At 35.4% G+C, this 18,928-nt stretch overlaps 1 protein-coding gene across 4 annotated transcripts in view; it reads right to left on the bottom strand.

Moving 5' to 3' along the window:
• PHTF2 (putative homeodomain transcription factor 2) overlaps nt 1-18,928 on the bottom strand; it is a gene marked incomplete at its 3' end in the record, with an annotated part of 131,609 nt that overhangs the window by 111,472 nt on the left and 1,209 nt on the right. The window lies entirely within an intron of this gene.

The following is an 18,928-nucleotide window of genomic DNA, read 5'->3' as shown; positions in this document are numbered from 1 at the left end:
ACAGATGAATGAATTTAAAGACCAGAATTGAGAATTCTACCAGTCCAACTCCTGCACTACCCCAACATGAGCATAAACACAGACACCGTACTCTTTCCTAGTACTAAAAGGTACAAAAATATTGTGAAGTATTATAAACATGGCTTATTTAATGACATATGACTCAATCAATCAATATATAACGATTTGCAGACCTAAAAAGTACAATGAAAAGGAGTTAAGGTTACACCAGCCAAGTCTAGTCTAACTCCATTCCTAAATGCTAAAGTTAAATATAATTCAGTTGCCTCCTCCACAGCTAAAATTAGCAATTTTTAGATTTCAGAAACTGGCAACAAAGCTGTTTTGCCCTTAAGAAGGTAGTAAATGCTGAGGTTCAAATAAAATTTTTCATATTGATAATGAAGCTAGAAAAAAGGTGAAACTCTCATAAGTAGTCCTTCCTTATCTGCAGAAGATATGTTCCAAAACCCCAGTGAATGCCTGAAACCAGATAGTACTGAACCTTAGTTTTTTTTCCTATACATACATACATATCTATCATAAAATTTAATTTATAAATTAGGCACTGTAAGATTAAAAAACAGTAATAATAAAATAGAACAATTATAACATTATACTACAATAAAAATTAAGTGCATGGCTTTGTGGCCATTACTTAGTAATATAAGGGTACCTTTAATATGGGCACTGTGATACCAGGATAGTTGATCTGATAACTGAGATGTCTACTAACTGACTAATAGGCCGGGACTTTGGACATGTTGGACAAAGGGATAATTTACATCCCCCTGAATGCAGCTCGATGTTATGAGAGATTCATCATGCTACCCCAAATGATGAGAAATTTAAAACTTATGAATTGTTTACTTCTGAAATTTTCCATTTAATATTTTCAGACAGCAGTTGACCCAGGTAAGTGAAAACACGGCAACTTAAATCGTGAATAAGGGGGTGGGGAACTACTGTACTAGTTCCAGGGCTGCGACTTTCTAATCTTGTAACCTAGCAATAGTTATATTTTCTTGGAAAGGTCTTAATTCTTCATGTGGAATGAGGATATTACTTCACGGAAATGCTGTGAAGAATAAATACCATATACTATTTGTTTAAAGTTGTTTTCAATCTTAGGATAGAAAAATGAAATGAAAAATGAGGTCTAATCAGCAGAGATATATACTTTCTATTATATCAGTTCATAAAAGGAATATGTGTAATTTTTATTTTCCTTCATGGAACCAGTACACCCAAGTCTGTGTATTTTGGGCTAGGGGATAACACCTAATCTAAGAATTATAGGCATCCTGTATTTACAAAAAAATCTGTGCTATTGTGAAATCTAACAGAATCCCTAGAGTTATAATCTTAATACTACCTACAAAGTCCACTGTAGAACTTCCTGATGGGTACAACCAACCCACCCTTTATGTCCTTTAAAGCAACTTTTTAAATTTTAGGGTTTCTTAAATTTAGCCAGTACTCCAAAATCTCTACTACTCCTTGAGCATTTGGGGTCTTTAAAAAAATACTTAAAGGGTCCTTTTGAGTATTCAACACCAAACTGAAGTATATTTGGTAAGTGCTTCTTATTTTATTTGACTGTTGTGCCTTGTAGAAAAATCAATGGCATACAGTCTATTTAAATGGTTTATCTTTCTTATTTACTTACAAAAAGATTTTACCATCAACCAATCAGGCTCCTCCCAAATATGTGTATGTTATTACTGGCTTCTAATAGAAATATTAACTAAATAAGTGTTCCAGGTACTCTTTATCAAAACAATTCACTAAATAATATTCAAATGGCTTAAGACTTTAATAAATCTTCAAAAGGATTTTACTTACAGATTAAAAATTGCTAACTATACCTCATCAAAATGCTGTAAATAAAATTTGAAAAGCATTACTTTAAGGACATTGCAGGCAGTAGCTGATCATTTAATAAAAATATTTATTTGTGAACATTTACTGTTCTAGGCACTGATGATACAACAATGAACAAAAAACAAGGCCCCTGCCCTGATGAACATTTATTTAAGATCTGTGACTCTGACAGATCACTTCAATAAAATCATGTGACTGATTTATGTCACCTAAAAATAGTATAATTAAAGAAGAAAAGGGTCGAGCCCCAAGTCTATTACTACTCAGAGGAAGTGGAATATAAGTAGAAAGAATGGTGATGTAATGTCACAGAATCCAAGAGAGAAGAGTCTTTCACAAAGGATTAAGTAAGCTGCTAAGAGATCATTGGATTTAACAAAAAAGAGGTTTAGAAATGACCCTGGCACGAACAATTTCAATGCAGCAGATGAGAAGTCAGAACGGAATGAGAAGAAAAAATTGTTGATAAAGAGGACATGCGTAAAAAAATAACCAGAGATTGCTAATACACTGACTCTATCGTCCTCTTCCTTTTGCAAAAATTTTTGCCCAAAAGAAAGACTTTTCCTATCTTTTCTTGCAGCCAAGAGTGGCTGTGACTATATTCTTGTCCAGGTACAAACAGAAGCATTACATAGAACTTCTAGTTAGGTCCCTGAAAAAAATCTGATTCAGCTGAAGAAAGCCCTTTTGTTCTTATCTTCCCATTTCCTGCTCCCTGGAACGCTGTTTTAGTGGTTGAAGCTCCAGCAGCCACCATGGACAGTGACACTGAGAGCAGAAGCCAGGTGAATTCACCATCCCAGTTCTGGTCTGCCTACCTCATTGCTTCTCATATCCAAGGCTATAAATCTTTCTAGTTTTAGTCATTGTTATTAACAGCCAAACCAAACCTGAGGCTTCTGAGTATATGTAGGTGTTCAGAACACGTGAACCCCCAAAATGTGCCTCTGTGGTATGCAGACTGTTTTGAGCTAGTCAACCAAGACCCTGTGGGCTCAAGAGAAACTTCTGCCTCCCCTTACCTACCTAGAAGACTATGACATATCTATTTGGCAGGGCGAACTTTCAATTACTGAACAACTGCTCATCTCACCTTCCTGCAATTACCTTCCTCCCCTCTGAAGTCCCAAGGTGATCCTTGGCTCAGAATGTCATATATACCTCATTTTTACCTTTCTGTCTTTGAATCTCTCATGTACTCGGGGTGCCCATACATATGTATGTAATTAAATTTGGTCATTTTCTTTTGCTAATCTGTCTCAGGTTTATTTATTAGGTCCTGAAAGAATCTTGAAGGTAGAGGCAAGTTTCCTCCTCCCTGTGAAAAGGGCTATGTAGTAAATCTGACAACTTCAGGGGGCGACATGTCAAGCCTGACAAGCTCAGTGACCCCAAAGTAAGCTCAAAGAATGATCTGATCATAAATTCCTAACTGTACAGGTCATGGTGGGCAGTCACCTACCAGGCCTACAATTTTCTTATTTAGTAAAAGGTTAACCTTTGCCTTAAGCATGCCCTACCCATTGTTCTTACGGATCTAAAATAACATACGGCCTGGCAGGGCGTGGCTCAGCGGTTAAGCATCGACCTAGGATCCAGGCGATCAGGGCTCGATTCCCAGTCAGGGCACATGCCCGGGTTGCGGGCTGCAGTTGATCAATGACTCTCTCATCATTGATGTTTCTATCTCTCTCTCTCCCTCTCCCTTCCTCTCTCTGAAATCAATAAAGATATATTTAAAAAATAAATAAATAAAATAACATACCTTTGAAATGTAAGAATAATGTTCTTTTCCAGACCCCTTGGAGGTGAGTCATAACCACCCTTATAGGAACACATGATCTTATTGCCTACTCACCATCCCTATTTAATGTAAATGTTAAATATACCCACCAATGTAAAAGATGTATCTTTTCATTTTACTTTTTATCCAATCATAGTGATTTCGCCACCTTGCCTTCTCCTGCTTCCTTAATCTACCACACCAAGGGTTTTCATGTAACCTTCCTTAATCACTCCTTTGATTCCAAATGCATAAAATTACAAAACTGCCATTCTCTGAAGCATTTCCCAGTCCTCTGAGATCTTGCTTCTTGGCACGTCCTCAGTTTGGCTCAAATAAACGCTTATAAATTGATTCTATAGGTCTGGACATTCTTACATTGACATCCTCCACACATAATACTTTTGGTTCACATTTTTTTCCATCAAAACTTTGTAAGCATTGTTATACTGTCTTCTGGAATTAACCATAACTGAGAAGTTTGTTGCTGGCTATATTACCACCCCCTCAAACCAGCCCCTCATATAGGTCATGCTCTCTTTTTGGTCAGGATGCCAAAATAATTCTCTCCTTAATTTCTAAGTTAGTAACTACTAGGGTATAGTCCATTTTAATCATTTCACAGGTGTGGTTTTTTTCCTGGTATTTAGTGCCTTGCAACCAACAAATGTACTTTTTATTTCAGAAATGTCTGTATTATATTTCTGAATACTCTATCTGTCCCACTTTTTGGTGTCTCTATTCCAGGAATACAAGTTATTCTTATGTAGGATAGTCTTTTCATGGTTATTCATTTTTTTCCTGTGGCATATTTGTAAAAGTTGCCATGCCATTAAAAAAAAATCTTGATCATGTTTAACATGGGAAGTACTAAACTGAGCTCCTACTTATTCTGATATCCAAAATGTTCTTCCTGACAACCTCAACACCCTTCTCACCTTAGCTGGAACCATTTGTATTTATGTGCATACATGTGCAGACACAGACACAGACACACACACACACACACACATGTCAGTTTAAGAACTGATTTTAATCTATTTTTCTATAACCTGAAGATGCAGGAAATGGGAGAAGGGAGAGTTTAATGTTTTGTAGGCCAAATCTTTCCTTAATCTGGCTTCTGGGATGTGGGGCTGGAATTACAGCCTTGTTATATACACCCTGTATCTGCTCATTCTTTCCCTGGCCTCCACTTTTTGAAGTATTTGGCATACAGTTGTACATACCCCTTTTTTGTCCACTTCTATTTCACTTTTTGCTCTCTCCTCTGTCACCTACTTTTCCTTCTTTCATATTGTTTTAGTGAAGGAAAATTCTGTGATCCTACTTCATTTTTACTTATAAGTCCCTACATTTATGTTTTTCACTATTTATTAAGTAGCAAATGCATTCTTTTGAGCACCAGCACTTGCACTTTACTTCTGTTATTTCAACCAGATGGGAGACCAGTTTCAATTCTTTTCATAAATTCAAGATACTAAACAGAATATATAGGGCCATAGATAAAGCTTTTCTGTGAAACTGTTATAACTACCTCAGAGAGAAAAAAATTAGATTTATTTTCCCTCCTCAAATTTACTTTTACTATCTACTCAATTTGCTACTCAAGCAATGAATCCTATAATCCATCTCGTCTCTTTCCCTTTCCCACCACCACCAATTCTATACCTGGCACATAGGAAGCACTCAATAAATATGATGGAATATATTAATAGTCTACTTGTCATACTTCCCAAAACCACCACCACTGACTTGGTACAAGACCATCTCATCTATTACCAGGACTACTCTTAGTAGTCTTTAATCATTTCTTTACTTTCAACATTTATCTTTCTAAAATACTGACCTCACCATGTTTCTCTCCTCAAAAATCTCTAATTATTTCCCACTGCCTAAGAAAAGAGTTTAATCAGCACGGTATACAAAACCCTTCTTTTACAACCTGATCATAGATTGCCTTTACAATCAACAGTATCCATCATCTCTGCCTTCTTCCACACACAACCTCATGCCTACCCTCTCCAATATGCCATCCATTTACATATCCAATCCTAAGTATACCATATACTCTCATGCTTGCTCTCTAGTTATGGTGATATCTCCTCTATGGAAAATAATTTTCTCCTTGTCCTGACCTATTTGACAAGTTACTTAGGATTCTTCTAAGCCCAGATCATTACAGGAAATTAAACTGTGAGAACATCCAAGCAATGGCGTTCAACTTACTTAATTATATAAAGAGTAATTTATTATTTAAATATTTCAAACTACCAGGAAAAAAAATGTTAGATTAAACACAGGCATCTAACTTCAGTCCCTTACAACATGCAATTGAAACTACAGCAAAGGTATACATAAGAATCCAAAAGGACAAGGTTTGGAAGGTTCCAGGTTGGCAAATGATTCCAGGAGAGTGGCATGGAAACTCCACCCTTCCCACATACCTTGCCCTATGTATCTCTTCCATCCGACTGTCCTGAGTTATATCCTTTTGTAATAAACTGGTAATCTAGTAAGTAAAATGTTTCTCTGAGTTCTGTGAGCTGTTCTAGATTTTAACGGAACCCAAGAAAAGGATTGTGGGAACCTCTCATCTATAGGATTGGCATCTGAAGGGGGTAGGAAGCAGTCTTGTGGGACTAAGCCCTTAACCTGTAAGATGTGATGTGTCAGAATAGAGTTGAATTGTATAGGACACCCAGCTGCTGTTGGAGAATTGTTTGGTTTTGGTATCAACTGTTGGAATTGGTAGCAGAATTGTACTCTTAAATATGTATCTGCAGAACTTTGTTAAAAATTGTGACTTGAAACAAGTTTTAGTTTTCAATTTCCAAATAGTTACAGCTTTGGTAAAATGGAATTCTAATATTCATAAATATGATTCAATTATGTGAATATATTCCAAAATATTCATTTAATGTATTGGACCTCTTAACTAATATAGTTCACTTTCATCATTTGCAGATTCTGTTATTTGTGAATTTGCTACTAGCAAAATTTTACTCATAAGCTTGAAGTCAATCCAGTACTTTCCTGATTATTTGAAGACATGCACAGAGTACCAAAAAAATTGAGTTAAGCCCTAGCCGGTCTGTCTCAGTGGTTAGAACATCGACCCACGGACTGAAGGGTCCTGGGTCCTATTTGGATCAAAGGCATGTACCTCGGTTGCAGGCTCAATCCCTTGCCCCGGTCACGTGGGAGGCAAACAATCGATGTGTCCCTCTCACATCGATGTTTCTCTCTCTTTCTCCCTTCCACTCTCTCTGAAAAGCAATGGGGAAAATATTCTCAGGTAAGGACGGAAAAAAAAAAAAATTAAAGTTGCCTAATGTGCATGTTTCCAGCTGAGATTGAAAAAGATGATGCACCATCTTCTTTAAATAGTTCTCAAACTGTAAACAAGTGTTCTTTTTGTGGTCTACTTAGTGATGCTTTCTTGCATTTTGTTTCTTATTACTCACTTTTTGTTTAAAATGCTGCCCAAGAATAGTGCTGAAGTGTCATTTAGTGTTTCAAAGTGGATCATAGCAGAATTTTTAGTCAACGTTGCAATATTTTCCAATGATAAGAAACAAATTATTATACCCTTAGAGAAATAAACACTTATTAATTTCCCCAAGTAATAATCAGGTCATGTTTTTCACACTCACTCTTCCTGTCGATGAAAAATGGGTTTTATATAAAAGAATAAAATGCAATTAGTTGCTTACCTTTTAACTCCTCATACATTCCTACCTTTGTTTCCAGGGAAACAGGAATGTCAAGGAAGATGAACAAAAACACACTCAGCCAGACAAACTATACAGAATACTTTGGTTCTGGCTATGCAAAGGTATACATTCTAAAATCATGGTATTTAATTTAAAAATACACTAAAACTACTACTTTATGTATTTTCTATTTAAATTACCACTTTAAAACTCAATATACAGTCTCAAAGGGTAAGAGATCCTTCTTTTTTACAGCTGCATAGTATTCCATTGTGTAAATATACCACTGCTTTTTTATCCATTCATCTACTGATAGGCACTTGAGCTGTTTCCAGATCTTGGCTATTGTAAATAACACTGCTATGAGCATAGGGGTGCATATCTTCTTTCTGATTAGTGTTTCAGGATTCTTAGGATACATTCCTAAGAGTGGGATCATGGGATCAAGTGGCAGTTCAATTTTAAATTTTTTGAGGAAACTCCATACTGTTTTCCATAGTGGTTGTACCAGTCTGCATTCCCACCAGCAGTGAACTAGGGTTCCTTTTCCTCCACATTCTTGCCAGCACTTGCTGTTTGTTGATTTATTAATGGTAGCCATTCTGGCAGGTGTGAGGTGGTACCTTACTGTCTTTTTAATTTGCATCTCTCTGATAATTAGCGATGATGAGCATTTTTTCATTTGTCTCTTGGCCATTTGTATGTCCTCTTTGAAGAAGTGCCTATTTACATCCTCTGCTCATTTTTAAATTGGGTTGTTTGTTTTCCTTTTGTTGGTTGTATGAGTACTTTATATCAGATGTATCACTGGCAAATATGTTCTCCCATATTGTGGGTTCCCTTTCCATTTTGATGCTGATTTCTTTTGCTGTGCAGAAGCTTTTTCTAAGTGAAATAAGCCAGTCAGAGAAAGACAAGTATCACATGATCTCACTTATATGTGGAATCTAATGAACAAAATAAACGGACAAACAAAAAAGATTCAGAGACAATGAAGCATGCAACAGATTGACATATTTCAGAGGGAAGGGGGGAGAAAAGATTAACCAATGAACTTACATGCATACATGCATAGCCCATGGACAGACAATGGTGCAGGGAAGGCCTGAGGAGGAGGTGAGAGTGGAGTGGAAGGGGTCAATAGAGGGGGAAAAAAGTGACATCTGTAATACTTTCAACGATAAAGATAAATTAAAAAAATAAAATCCTTCAGTAACAAAGCAAAAAAAAAAAAAGAATTTAATATACAAGATCTTCCACTTCTAGCCATGATGAAGTACCAGTTTAATTTTCCCACCTTAAAAACTAAAAAAAATGGACAAAATGTGTGAAATGTTTTGAGACATCTGGAAACAGGCAACACAAAGCAGAAATCTCTGAAAGAGTAAACAAGAAAGTGAGTCCTATGACTTCCCATGACACAATGCTAGGAGGGGAAAACCAGAGCATGGTTGAGAAGCCCAATTTGAGAAGACTAATTTGATTGTTCAGGGAAATTAGGGCAGCCAGAGTTCCCAGGGCAAAGTACCAGAGAGGAGAAAGTGGCACAAAGAAGAGTCTGGAGCTCGGCAGGGGAATCCCCCCTAAGTCTTCATCTGAGTATTGATCTGCATGTGTATGTGGGAAAACTACCTCACCCAGGGAAAGAACCACCAGAAAAAAGCAGGTAGGACAAGTAACCAAAGTTCACACGGGAATGGTAAGAGTTCACAGCCAGAGTAGAGAAATCCTGTAATAATGGGCAATAGCTAGAATATTCAGAACGGTATTGTCTCAGTAGTAAAGCCAAATTAGCCCTGTACTGAAGGATGCTCAGGTCTCACCTAACACAACTTAAAAAGCAAACCATGGAGGGTTAAATTGTTTCTAAGTAACTTAATTGTGCCCCAGAGCAAAGCTCAAAATATTTAAAAGAATACAAAGAAAAGTCAGCTCCAAACAACAAAATTCACAATGTCTGGCATCCAAACAAAAATTAGTAGGCATGCAAAAACAAAAGGAAACAGAAAAATATGATTCATAAGGCTAAAAATCAGTTCCTATAAGTGGACTCATAAATGACAAAGATGATCGGATTAGTAAGCAAGGATATTAAAACAGCTATTATATACAAAACACTGCTGAAAGAAATTAAGCAGACAAAATAAATGAAAAGAAATCCTATGTTCATGGATTTTTATATTATTACTTAAATGTCCACACTACCTAAAGCAATCTACAGATTCAATGCAATCCCTATCAAAATTCCAATGGCATTTTTTGCAGAAATTAAAAAACCTATCCTAAAACTTATATGGAATCTCGAGGGACCTCAAATAACCAAAATAATTTTGAAAAGGAAGAAAAAAGTTGGAGGGCTCACACTTTCTGATTTCAAAACATATTACAAGGCTATAGTAACCAAAACTGTAGTACTGGCATAAAGGCAAATAGACTGATTAAATAAAATAGAGACCAAAAATAAACCCTTACATATATGGTCCAGTGATCTTTGACAAGAATGCCAAAACCACTCAATCGGGAAAGGACAGCCTCATCAACCAGTGGTGCTGGGAAAACTGGATATCCACATGCAAAAGAATAAAGGTGCACCCTTATACCGTATTCAAAAATAACTCAAAATGGATTAGAGACCTAAAACTATAAAACTCCTAGAAGAAAACTTATAGGAAAAACTTCATGGTATTGTACTTGGCAATAATTTCTTGGATACGACACCAAAAACACGGGCAATAAAAGCAAAAATAGACAAATGGGACTATATCAAACTTAAAAAACTTTTGTCCATCAAAGGACACAACCAACAAAGTGAAAAGACAGAAAATATTTGCAAATTATATATCTGATAAGAAGTTAATCTAGAATATACAAAGAACTCCTAAAACTTAACAAAAAAAATCAAATAACTCAATTAAAAATGGGTAAAGGACTTGAACAAAGATTTCTCCAAAGATAATGTAAAAATGTCCAACAATAATATGAAAAGATGCTCATTACCACTAGTCAACAGAAAACGCAAATCAAAATCATAATGAGATATCACCCTCAAACCCATTAGGATGACTACTCTCAATAAAATAACAAGTGTTGGCCATGATGTAGAAAAATTGAAACCCTTGTTCACTGTTGGTGGAATAGGGAAGTGGTGCAACCACTATGGAAAGCAGTATGGAGATTCCTCAAAAAATCAAAAGTAGAACTACCATATGACCCAGTAATCCTACTTTTGGGTATATATCCAAAAGAAGTAAAAGTCTGGTCTTGAAGAATAGTTGCATATTCATGTTCACAATAGCCAGGAGGTAGAAGCAACCCAAAATGTCCACCAAAGAATGAATGGACAAAGAAAATGTGGTATACACATACAATAGAATATTATTCAGCTTTAATGGAAATCCTGTCACATGCTTCAACATAGATGAATCTTCAGAACATTATACTAAGTAAAACAAGCTAATTACAAAAATACTGTATGATTCCACTTATATGTAGTACCTAGTTTATTCAAATTTGTAGAGACAGAAAGTAGAAAAGTAGTTGCCAGCATCTGGGAGGAGGGGGAAAAGAAGAGTTGTTTAATGAGCATAAAAGTTTCAGATTTGCAAGGTGAAAAAGTTCTTAAGAACTTTTTCACAATGTGAATATACTTAATACTATTGATGTGTATATTTATTTATTTTATTTTATTTTTTAAAATATCTTTATTGATTTCAGAGAGTGGAAAGGAGAGGGAGAGAGAGAGATAGAAACATCAATGATGAGAGAGTCATTGATCGAGCCCACAACCCGGGCATGTGCCCTGACCAGGAATCGAACCCCAATCGCCTGGATCCTAGGTTGACGCTCAACCATTGAGCCACGCCCAGCCGGGCTGATGTGTATATTTTTAAATGGTTAAGATGATAAATTTTGTGCTATGAGTTTTTAACCACAATTTTTAAAAACCTGGCTATTACAGACCCCATATATTCAAGAAGGAAGAAAACATTGCCATGTTAAGGAGAGATGTGGAAGATATAAATAAGATTCAAATAAAACTTCGATGGAGGAAAGATACAACATCTAATAAGGAAAATACACTGGATGATATTAAGAACAGATTGGAAACTGGTAGAAGAAAAATATAGTAATTTGAGGATATAACAATAGATAATATCCAAATTGAAACGAGGAAAAATAAGACTTAAAAAAATAAATATCATCAGTTAGCTACGGGACAATATCAAGTGTTCTAATAGAATGAGTGGAGAGAGTGAAGGAAGACAGAACAACTTTTTGAAGAAATAATGGCCAAGCATTTTCTAAATTTGATGAAAATGGTAAATCCATAAATCTCAGAAGCTCAACCAACCCCCAAAAAAAGAAACATAATAATACACCAAAGCATATCATAAGAAAAGTACTTAAAACCAGTGGTAAAGAGATCATCTTAAAAGTAGCCAGCTAAAAGAGACACTTTCAATATTAATAAATAAGGATAACAGGTTTTGTGTTGGAAAAATGCAAATGAGAAGATACTGGAGCAATATCATTATAGTCCTAAAAGAAAAAAAACTATCAATCTAAAATTCTATACTCAGCAAAAATATATTTCAAAAATGAAGTAAAAAAATTTTTTTTAGACATACAAAAGCTGGAAGAATTCAACAGCAGTAGTGTAGCACTTCAATAAATGCTAAAGGAAGAACTCCAGGCAGAAGGAAAATGATAGCAAATGGAAAGGAATTTCAGAGGAATGAAAAGCCTTGAAAATGGTAAACATATGACTAAATATAAGAGCGTTTTTCCTAAAAATTATTTTTAAGTCCCTTTAAAGGAGAATTGAGCTTTTAAAGCTAAAAAAACTGAAAGCATATTATGGGGTTTATACCATGAATAGAACTAAAATGTACACTATAGCACAAAGCCTGAGAGGAGGAAATGGAAGTATACTGTTATAAGGTTCTTATAAGCCTAGGGTATGTGAAGTAGACGGTGATAAGTTAAAGATACATATAGCTACTATAAACAACCGCCCCCCCCAAAGAGCTATAGATAATAAATAAATAAGCCAATAAAGGAGAGTCATAAAATACTCAAATAATACCAAAAAAGGCAAAGAACAAAGAACAGATGGGACAGATAAAAAATAAATAGCAAGATGACAGATTTAAACCCAACAATATCAATAATCGCATTAAATGTAAATGGCCTAAATTAAAAGGCAGAGATTAGGAAAGTGAATTTAAATAAAGCAAGACCCAACTATATGCTCTCTACCAGAAATCCACCTTAACTATAAATACACAAAAAGGAAAAAAGGAAAAGGATTGAAAAAGATACACGATGCTAATACTATTCAAAAGAAAGCCTGAGTGGCAATATTGACAAAGTAGATTTCAGAGTAAATATTAGATTTCAGAGTAAATATTTCCAGAGATAGAGCCATTTCACAATAATAAAGGGATCCAATTCATCAAGAGATCATAACAAAGTTAAATATGCGTGCAACTAGTGATGGAAATTCAAAATATATGAAGCCAAACTTATAGATCTACAAAGAAAAATTGGCAAGTCCTTATCCACAGCCAGAAATTTCAACACCCTTCTCTCAAAATTTGATAGAACAAGTAGACATAAAATCAGTAAGGATAGACAACATATGAACAATTGTTATCAACTTGATCTGGCTAATATTCAGAGAATACCAAACATTCTTTTCAAGTGCACATGAATCATTTACCAAGACAGACCATATTCTGGGCTATAAAATAAGCCTCAATAAATTTAAAATGATTCAACTCATACAATGTATGTTCTTTCACCACAATGAAATGAAATAAAAAATCAGTATCTGAAAAATCCTCAAATATTTGGAAACTCATGTACTCATGTACTTTTAAGTAACTAACAGAGGTCAAAGAAGAATTCACAAAGAAAATCAGCAAGGATTTTTTAACTGAACAGAAATGAAAACCCAACACAAAATTTTGTGGATGCAACTAAAGCACTATTTAGAGGGGAATTTCATAGCATTAAACGTTTATATTACAAGATAATAAATTAATAAACTTAGTTTTCATTTTAAGATTTTAGCCTAATCAAGAGCAAATAAAATGCAAAGTAAACAGCAGAAAGGAAATAATAAAGAACAGAAATCAATTCAGAACATAAAATCAATAAAGAAAGCCAAAAGCTGATTCTTTGAGAATATCAATAAAACAGACAAACCTGTCCTACCCAGTTTGGTTCAGTGGTTAGAGTGTCGGCCTTCGGACTGAAGAGTCCCAGGTTTGATTCCGGCCAAGTGCACATACCTCGGTTGTGGGCTGGATCCCCGTCCTGGTCGGGATGCGTACAGCAGGCAACCAATCAAGGTGTCTTTCTCACATCGATGTTTCTCTCTCTCTCTCTCTCTCTCTCTCTCCCCCCCCACCTTCCACTCTCTCTCTAAAAAGCAATGAAAACATATCCTCGGGTGAGTATTTAAAAAGTAAGTAAATAAATGAGACAAACCTCTAACCAGACTGAACAGGAAAAACTGAGAAAATACACAAATTAACAGTCAGGAATAGGAAGGGGAGATAATGCTATAGATATTACAGACATTATAAATATAATAAGGGAATACTATAAACAATTTTATACCAATGAATTTAACTACTCATTAGATCAACAAATTCCTTGAAAGATACAAACTACTGATGCTCACTCAAAACGAAATAAATAGCCCTTCTATTAAAGAAATTGAATTTGTAGTTAAAATTTATTCGTAGTTTTCTCATACACACAAAAAAACTCCAGCCACAGATATGCAAGTTGGTTAGTACTGTCTTAAGTTTAAGATCCATGGAGGGATCAAATATTTATTAACTATCATGTGCAGGCATTTATGAATGTAAGTTTGATAAATTATGTTAGCATTTCAGCAAAATCATTCTGGAAGGAAGCTGTGTGGAAAATTAGTATGAGGCTAAATTAAAAGGAGAATAATGACAATAATCTAGGGAAGAAATTATGAGGGTGTGAAATAAGCCAGAATTTTTTTAAAAATTGGGGTGGATGTTGGGACAGGCATAATTAAAAGATAGATAACTAGTCGAGCAAATGACCAGTGTAGTGATTGACTAGACATGAAAGGTATGAGGAGTAAAAGAATAAGAATGCTCCATGATTCCTGGTGGGAACACAGGAACCATTCATTAGGACGGGTAATACAAGAACAGAAGAAGATTTGGAAACAAGAAAGTATGTTTATTTTCAACATATGGCACCTTTAGACATTCAGTGCCCAAAAGATACAGAGTAGGAAATGAGATATATGGAATCAACAATTAGGAAATCTGTGTAGTTAAATTAACGTGTTATCTCCCAGGATTACTTGCAATTAAAGCCTTCTTTATAGCTGTACAATTAATGGCTTTTCTCAAAAGAATTTTAGGGATATGAAGGTAGTTAAGAGGTTTGAGGAAAAAAAGTCCCATTTTATATAGTTAATTTACAGTACAAGAGTCCCAATTTCAGTGATCTTTTTATTGTTATTTAGAATAGCAAAACCCTATTTATTTACTCTTATCTGGTTTAATGAGTATGAGCTATTTTCTTCAGAAAAAAATTTGAGAATGTGATGCTCTCTCCCTATCTCTTCTCTTGTATGTGGCTGCAATGATTCAATTCTTTATTCAACTCTGCCTGTTACCTATTCCCTCTTTTTAAGGTTTTATTTGTTTGTCTGCCATATTCTGGCTTTCCTTACTCTGTTTGAGAATTGTATTTAAATATATACACATACATATACAATGTTCAACTTAATGAAACAATTGTGGCAACCATTTTTTGAGCAAGTCTTATAAGCCAGTGCTTTCCATTCATTAACTCATTTATTCTTCAAAATCATGCAAAGTAGGTATTTTATGAATAAATAAAACTGAACCTCACAAAGGTTCCATAATGAGCCCAAAGTCATCCAACAGGTAGACTGCAGAATTGAGAGTTGAACCTAGGTCTATAGAGCACCAAAACTTGTGTTAAATAACTTTAATAAGTTTTTTGCCATCTGTAACAGACCTTTTACTGAATGTTTTACTAAGATGCTTTCATTCATGCAACAAATACGAGTGCTTATTACATATCTTCCAAATTTCTATGGATATACTTCTTTTTTTCTTTTATAGAAAAGAAAGCAACAATTTATTGACTGCAGCAAAAATATACTTGTAACAGTCCCTTTCCCCTACTGTTTTTGAAAATGGAAAGCTGCATACAGTGCATTTTTCCCCCTTTACTTCCTCTCATTAAATGTCAAAATTAATCATGTTATGATTATTATCAGGTAGTGGTTCTGCCACAGCCATTTCCTGTCCCAGTTTCTGTTCACTATTCAGAAAGAAATCCAGTATATTTTCTTTCCTAGTGCTCTAAAACTACCTGTTCTAGGAAGCAGTTGTTTTTTCTCATCTGAAAACTCACCTCTGTATTTTGTGTCATTTTAGCGATATGTATGAGACTAACAAGTTGGACTCAAGATGCAGCTTTCCTAAATGTTATTTAATATTTTCAACTTAAGTCATATGATTCTGGTCATCAAGTAGTCCACATTTATAAATCGAATGCATTTATGATTCCGCACTAACCTGAAGGGAAGATACAAGCATGGGATTTTTTCTTGCATTTTCAAGGGCAGTCCCAATTTAAAACATTGTCATACTGTCATGCCTCAAGTTTGGATTTGGAAAAGACAGTCAACATATATGCAAAGGGTACTCTGCAATATTGATTCTAGGTAGTTACAGACTAGGTAAAGGGGTTAAGGGAAGGCAACAGTCACTTTAAGGTTGTTCTTCTATTTAATGAAATACCACAATATAATAATGAAATAGCTGCTTAGATGGATAGGTTTAAAAATGAAGTTTTTCCTGGCTGGGTTAGAACATCATCTTGATACAACAAGGTTGCAGGTTTGATCCCAGGTTAGGGCACATACAAGAATCAACCAATGAATGCATAAATAAGTGGAACAACAAATTGATCTCCATCTCTCTCTCTCTCAAATCAATAAATTAAAAAAAAGAAAATGAAGTTTTAACTTCATTTGAAAGTTTGAAAGTTTCATTTTCATTTACTATGAAGAAATAGTAAAGATAAATATTAAATAAAAATATAACACTGCACAAACTGTTGATGTTTCCTGTAATTTTAGTATCTATGTATGCGATTTCTAACCAGTAAAACTGGGCGGTAGTCACTTTTCCCAGCCACATTTATATACAATTACCATTTAAATCAGGCCTTCGCAAATAGTTGTTGTGTTTTAATCCTCACTGAGGATATGTTTTTATTGATTTAAGAGAGGGGAGCCCTGACGGGGTAGCTCAGTTGGATGGAGTATCATCCCGTGCACCGAAAGGTTGTGGGTTCGATTCCTGACCAAGGCACATTCCTAGGTTGTGGGTTTGATCCCTGGTCAGGGCACATATGGGAGGCAACTGATTGATATTTCTCTCCCCCCCCCCCCCAAAGAAACTCAATAAAAAGCATATCCTCAAGTGAGAATTAAAAAAATAAAAATTTGCTCTGGCCAGTGTGGCTCATTTGGTTGGGCATCCTACCAGCACCAAAAGGTTACAGGTTCTATTTCTGGTCAGGGCACCTGCCTGGGTTTTGGGTTGGATCCCCGGTGAGGGGTGTGCAGGAGGCAGCTGATGGATGTTTCACTTTCACATCAATGTTTCTCACTCTTTCTCCCTTCCTCTCTCTCTAAAAATCAATTAAAAATATTAAAAAATAAAAATTTGAGAGAAAAAGAAACATCGATGTGAGAGAGAAACACCTATCGGTTGCCTCCCATACACGCCCCAACCCCTGGGATCGAACCCGCAACCTTTTGGTGCACTTGACCAACTGAGCCACCCAGTCAGGGCCACAAATAATTTTTATACAAAGCCACAATTACTTGCCATTCCTTCAACCATCCATATTCCTGTTTAGTTCTATCTGTGTAAAATGTCCTCCTTCCCTACCAGAGGAAACTACCACTCACCCTTTAAGGCTCCAGTGATAGCTCCCTGCTAAACCCCCACAACCCCTTCTCTACTGTCTCTTAAAATTATTTGTTCTTTCTTCTTTATTCAGGGCATACCAATGTGCTAGTACTTTATATATTTTGTTTAATGGTTAATAATACCCTTTGAATTATTATCCTCTCCATTTTACAGATAAGGAAACTGAAGCTGCAAAAGGTTTGTTATCATGTTTAAGATCACAAAGCCAAACAGAAATTCAAATGCTTATCTGTCTCAACTTTAACTGAATTCTCTTTCCATGAAACCACAGACTCTACGGCACTCTCTTACAATATATATCATTGTTTGTTCAAATATCTATCTCTGCCACTAAAAAAAGTTCCTCAAAGACAGGGATAGTGACTCCATCCTTATACCCCCAGCAACACTCAACAGTGCCTATTATACAATGATCTCAAAGTATTACTGAATATATACAATATTCTTATTCAGTTTATGGTTTTGCAGCATTATTTTCCACTAATTAGTCTCCCACCAAATCTCTAAGAAGCCACTTTTACTGTGGTGGTAAAGCATAACCACCATGTAGGGTTGGTAATCAGATGCTTAGATGTGACTCACACCACCAACTTATTAGCTGAGAAATCTTGGAACAAGTAAGTTAACTTAAGTTTTGGTTAACTCATCTATAAAAAGGGAGGACATTAATTACAGTACTTACGAGACAGGATTATAAGGATTAAATAAGATAATATTTAAGAAATCCAACTACTTTTTGATCCCCATTTTTTTTGGCATGCCACCCGAATTTTACATGCCTCAGTCTAGTGAATAGTTTTTTCATCACAACGTCTCTGCAATTTTGCATGAAATGGACTAGCCAAAAAGGTTCATGGTATAAAAATTGCTTAGGCCATCTATTTGATTTTGAGGGCTCTAAAAAATCAAGTGCCAATTTGGACTCAAAGTTTACTCTTGGAGGCTTACCTGTGCATGAGTGCCTCTATTGTATACTATAGTTGATTTGCTTACCACATTTTCTTGCCCTACCATAAAGTGGTGAAAATTAGAACACAGAGACTTCCTACCTTACTTGTATGTGTCTTAATACTGTCTGATGCATGCTAACAACTAACCTGTGTGGGAGGCACACTATTTCCCTAGCAAGAAATTTTCCTGTAAGCAGCTTCTGTCTGGTCTCAGGCCCCAAACTTCATATTCCGAACCTGGACATTGAGTCACTACAACTAACAGGGGATACCTATTTCCTTCTCTTAAACTTAGCAACCCTTACTCCAAAAAGTTAGCATTTCAAGTTGTTATGCTATTTTAAGGCTCCCTAGGCTAAAGTACATAGTTTCCAAATTCTCAGAATTCTGCCTTCCAACTTTAAAAATGTTAGGAGAAAGTCCAGTTTGGGAGAAAACAAATTTTGTTAAAATACATAATCCCTAGAAACAAGAGCAAATTCTAAGGCTATAGTCAAAGTATCAGAGGAAAACAAAAAATCTTAAAATGTCTAGTGGGCTAAAGCTAACCCA

The sequence above is a fragment of the Miniopterus schreibersii genome, assembly GCF_964146895.1.
Source record: "Miniopterus schreibersii genome assembly, chromosome: 9".
Classification (NCBI taxonomy): domain Eukaryota; kingdom Metazoa; phylum Chordata; class Mammalia; order Chiroptera; family Miniopteridae; genus Miniopterus; species Miniopterus schreibersii.
Note: the sequence above shows the minus strand (reverse complement) of the source record. Positions and strands in the feature narration are given on the sequence as shown.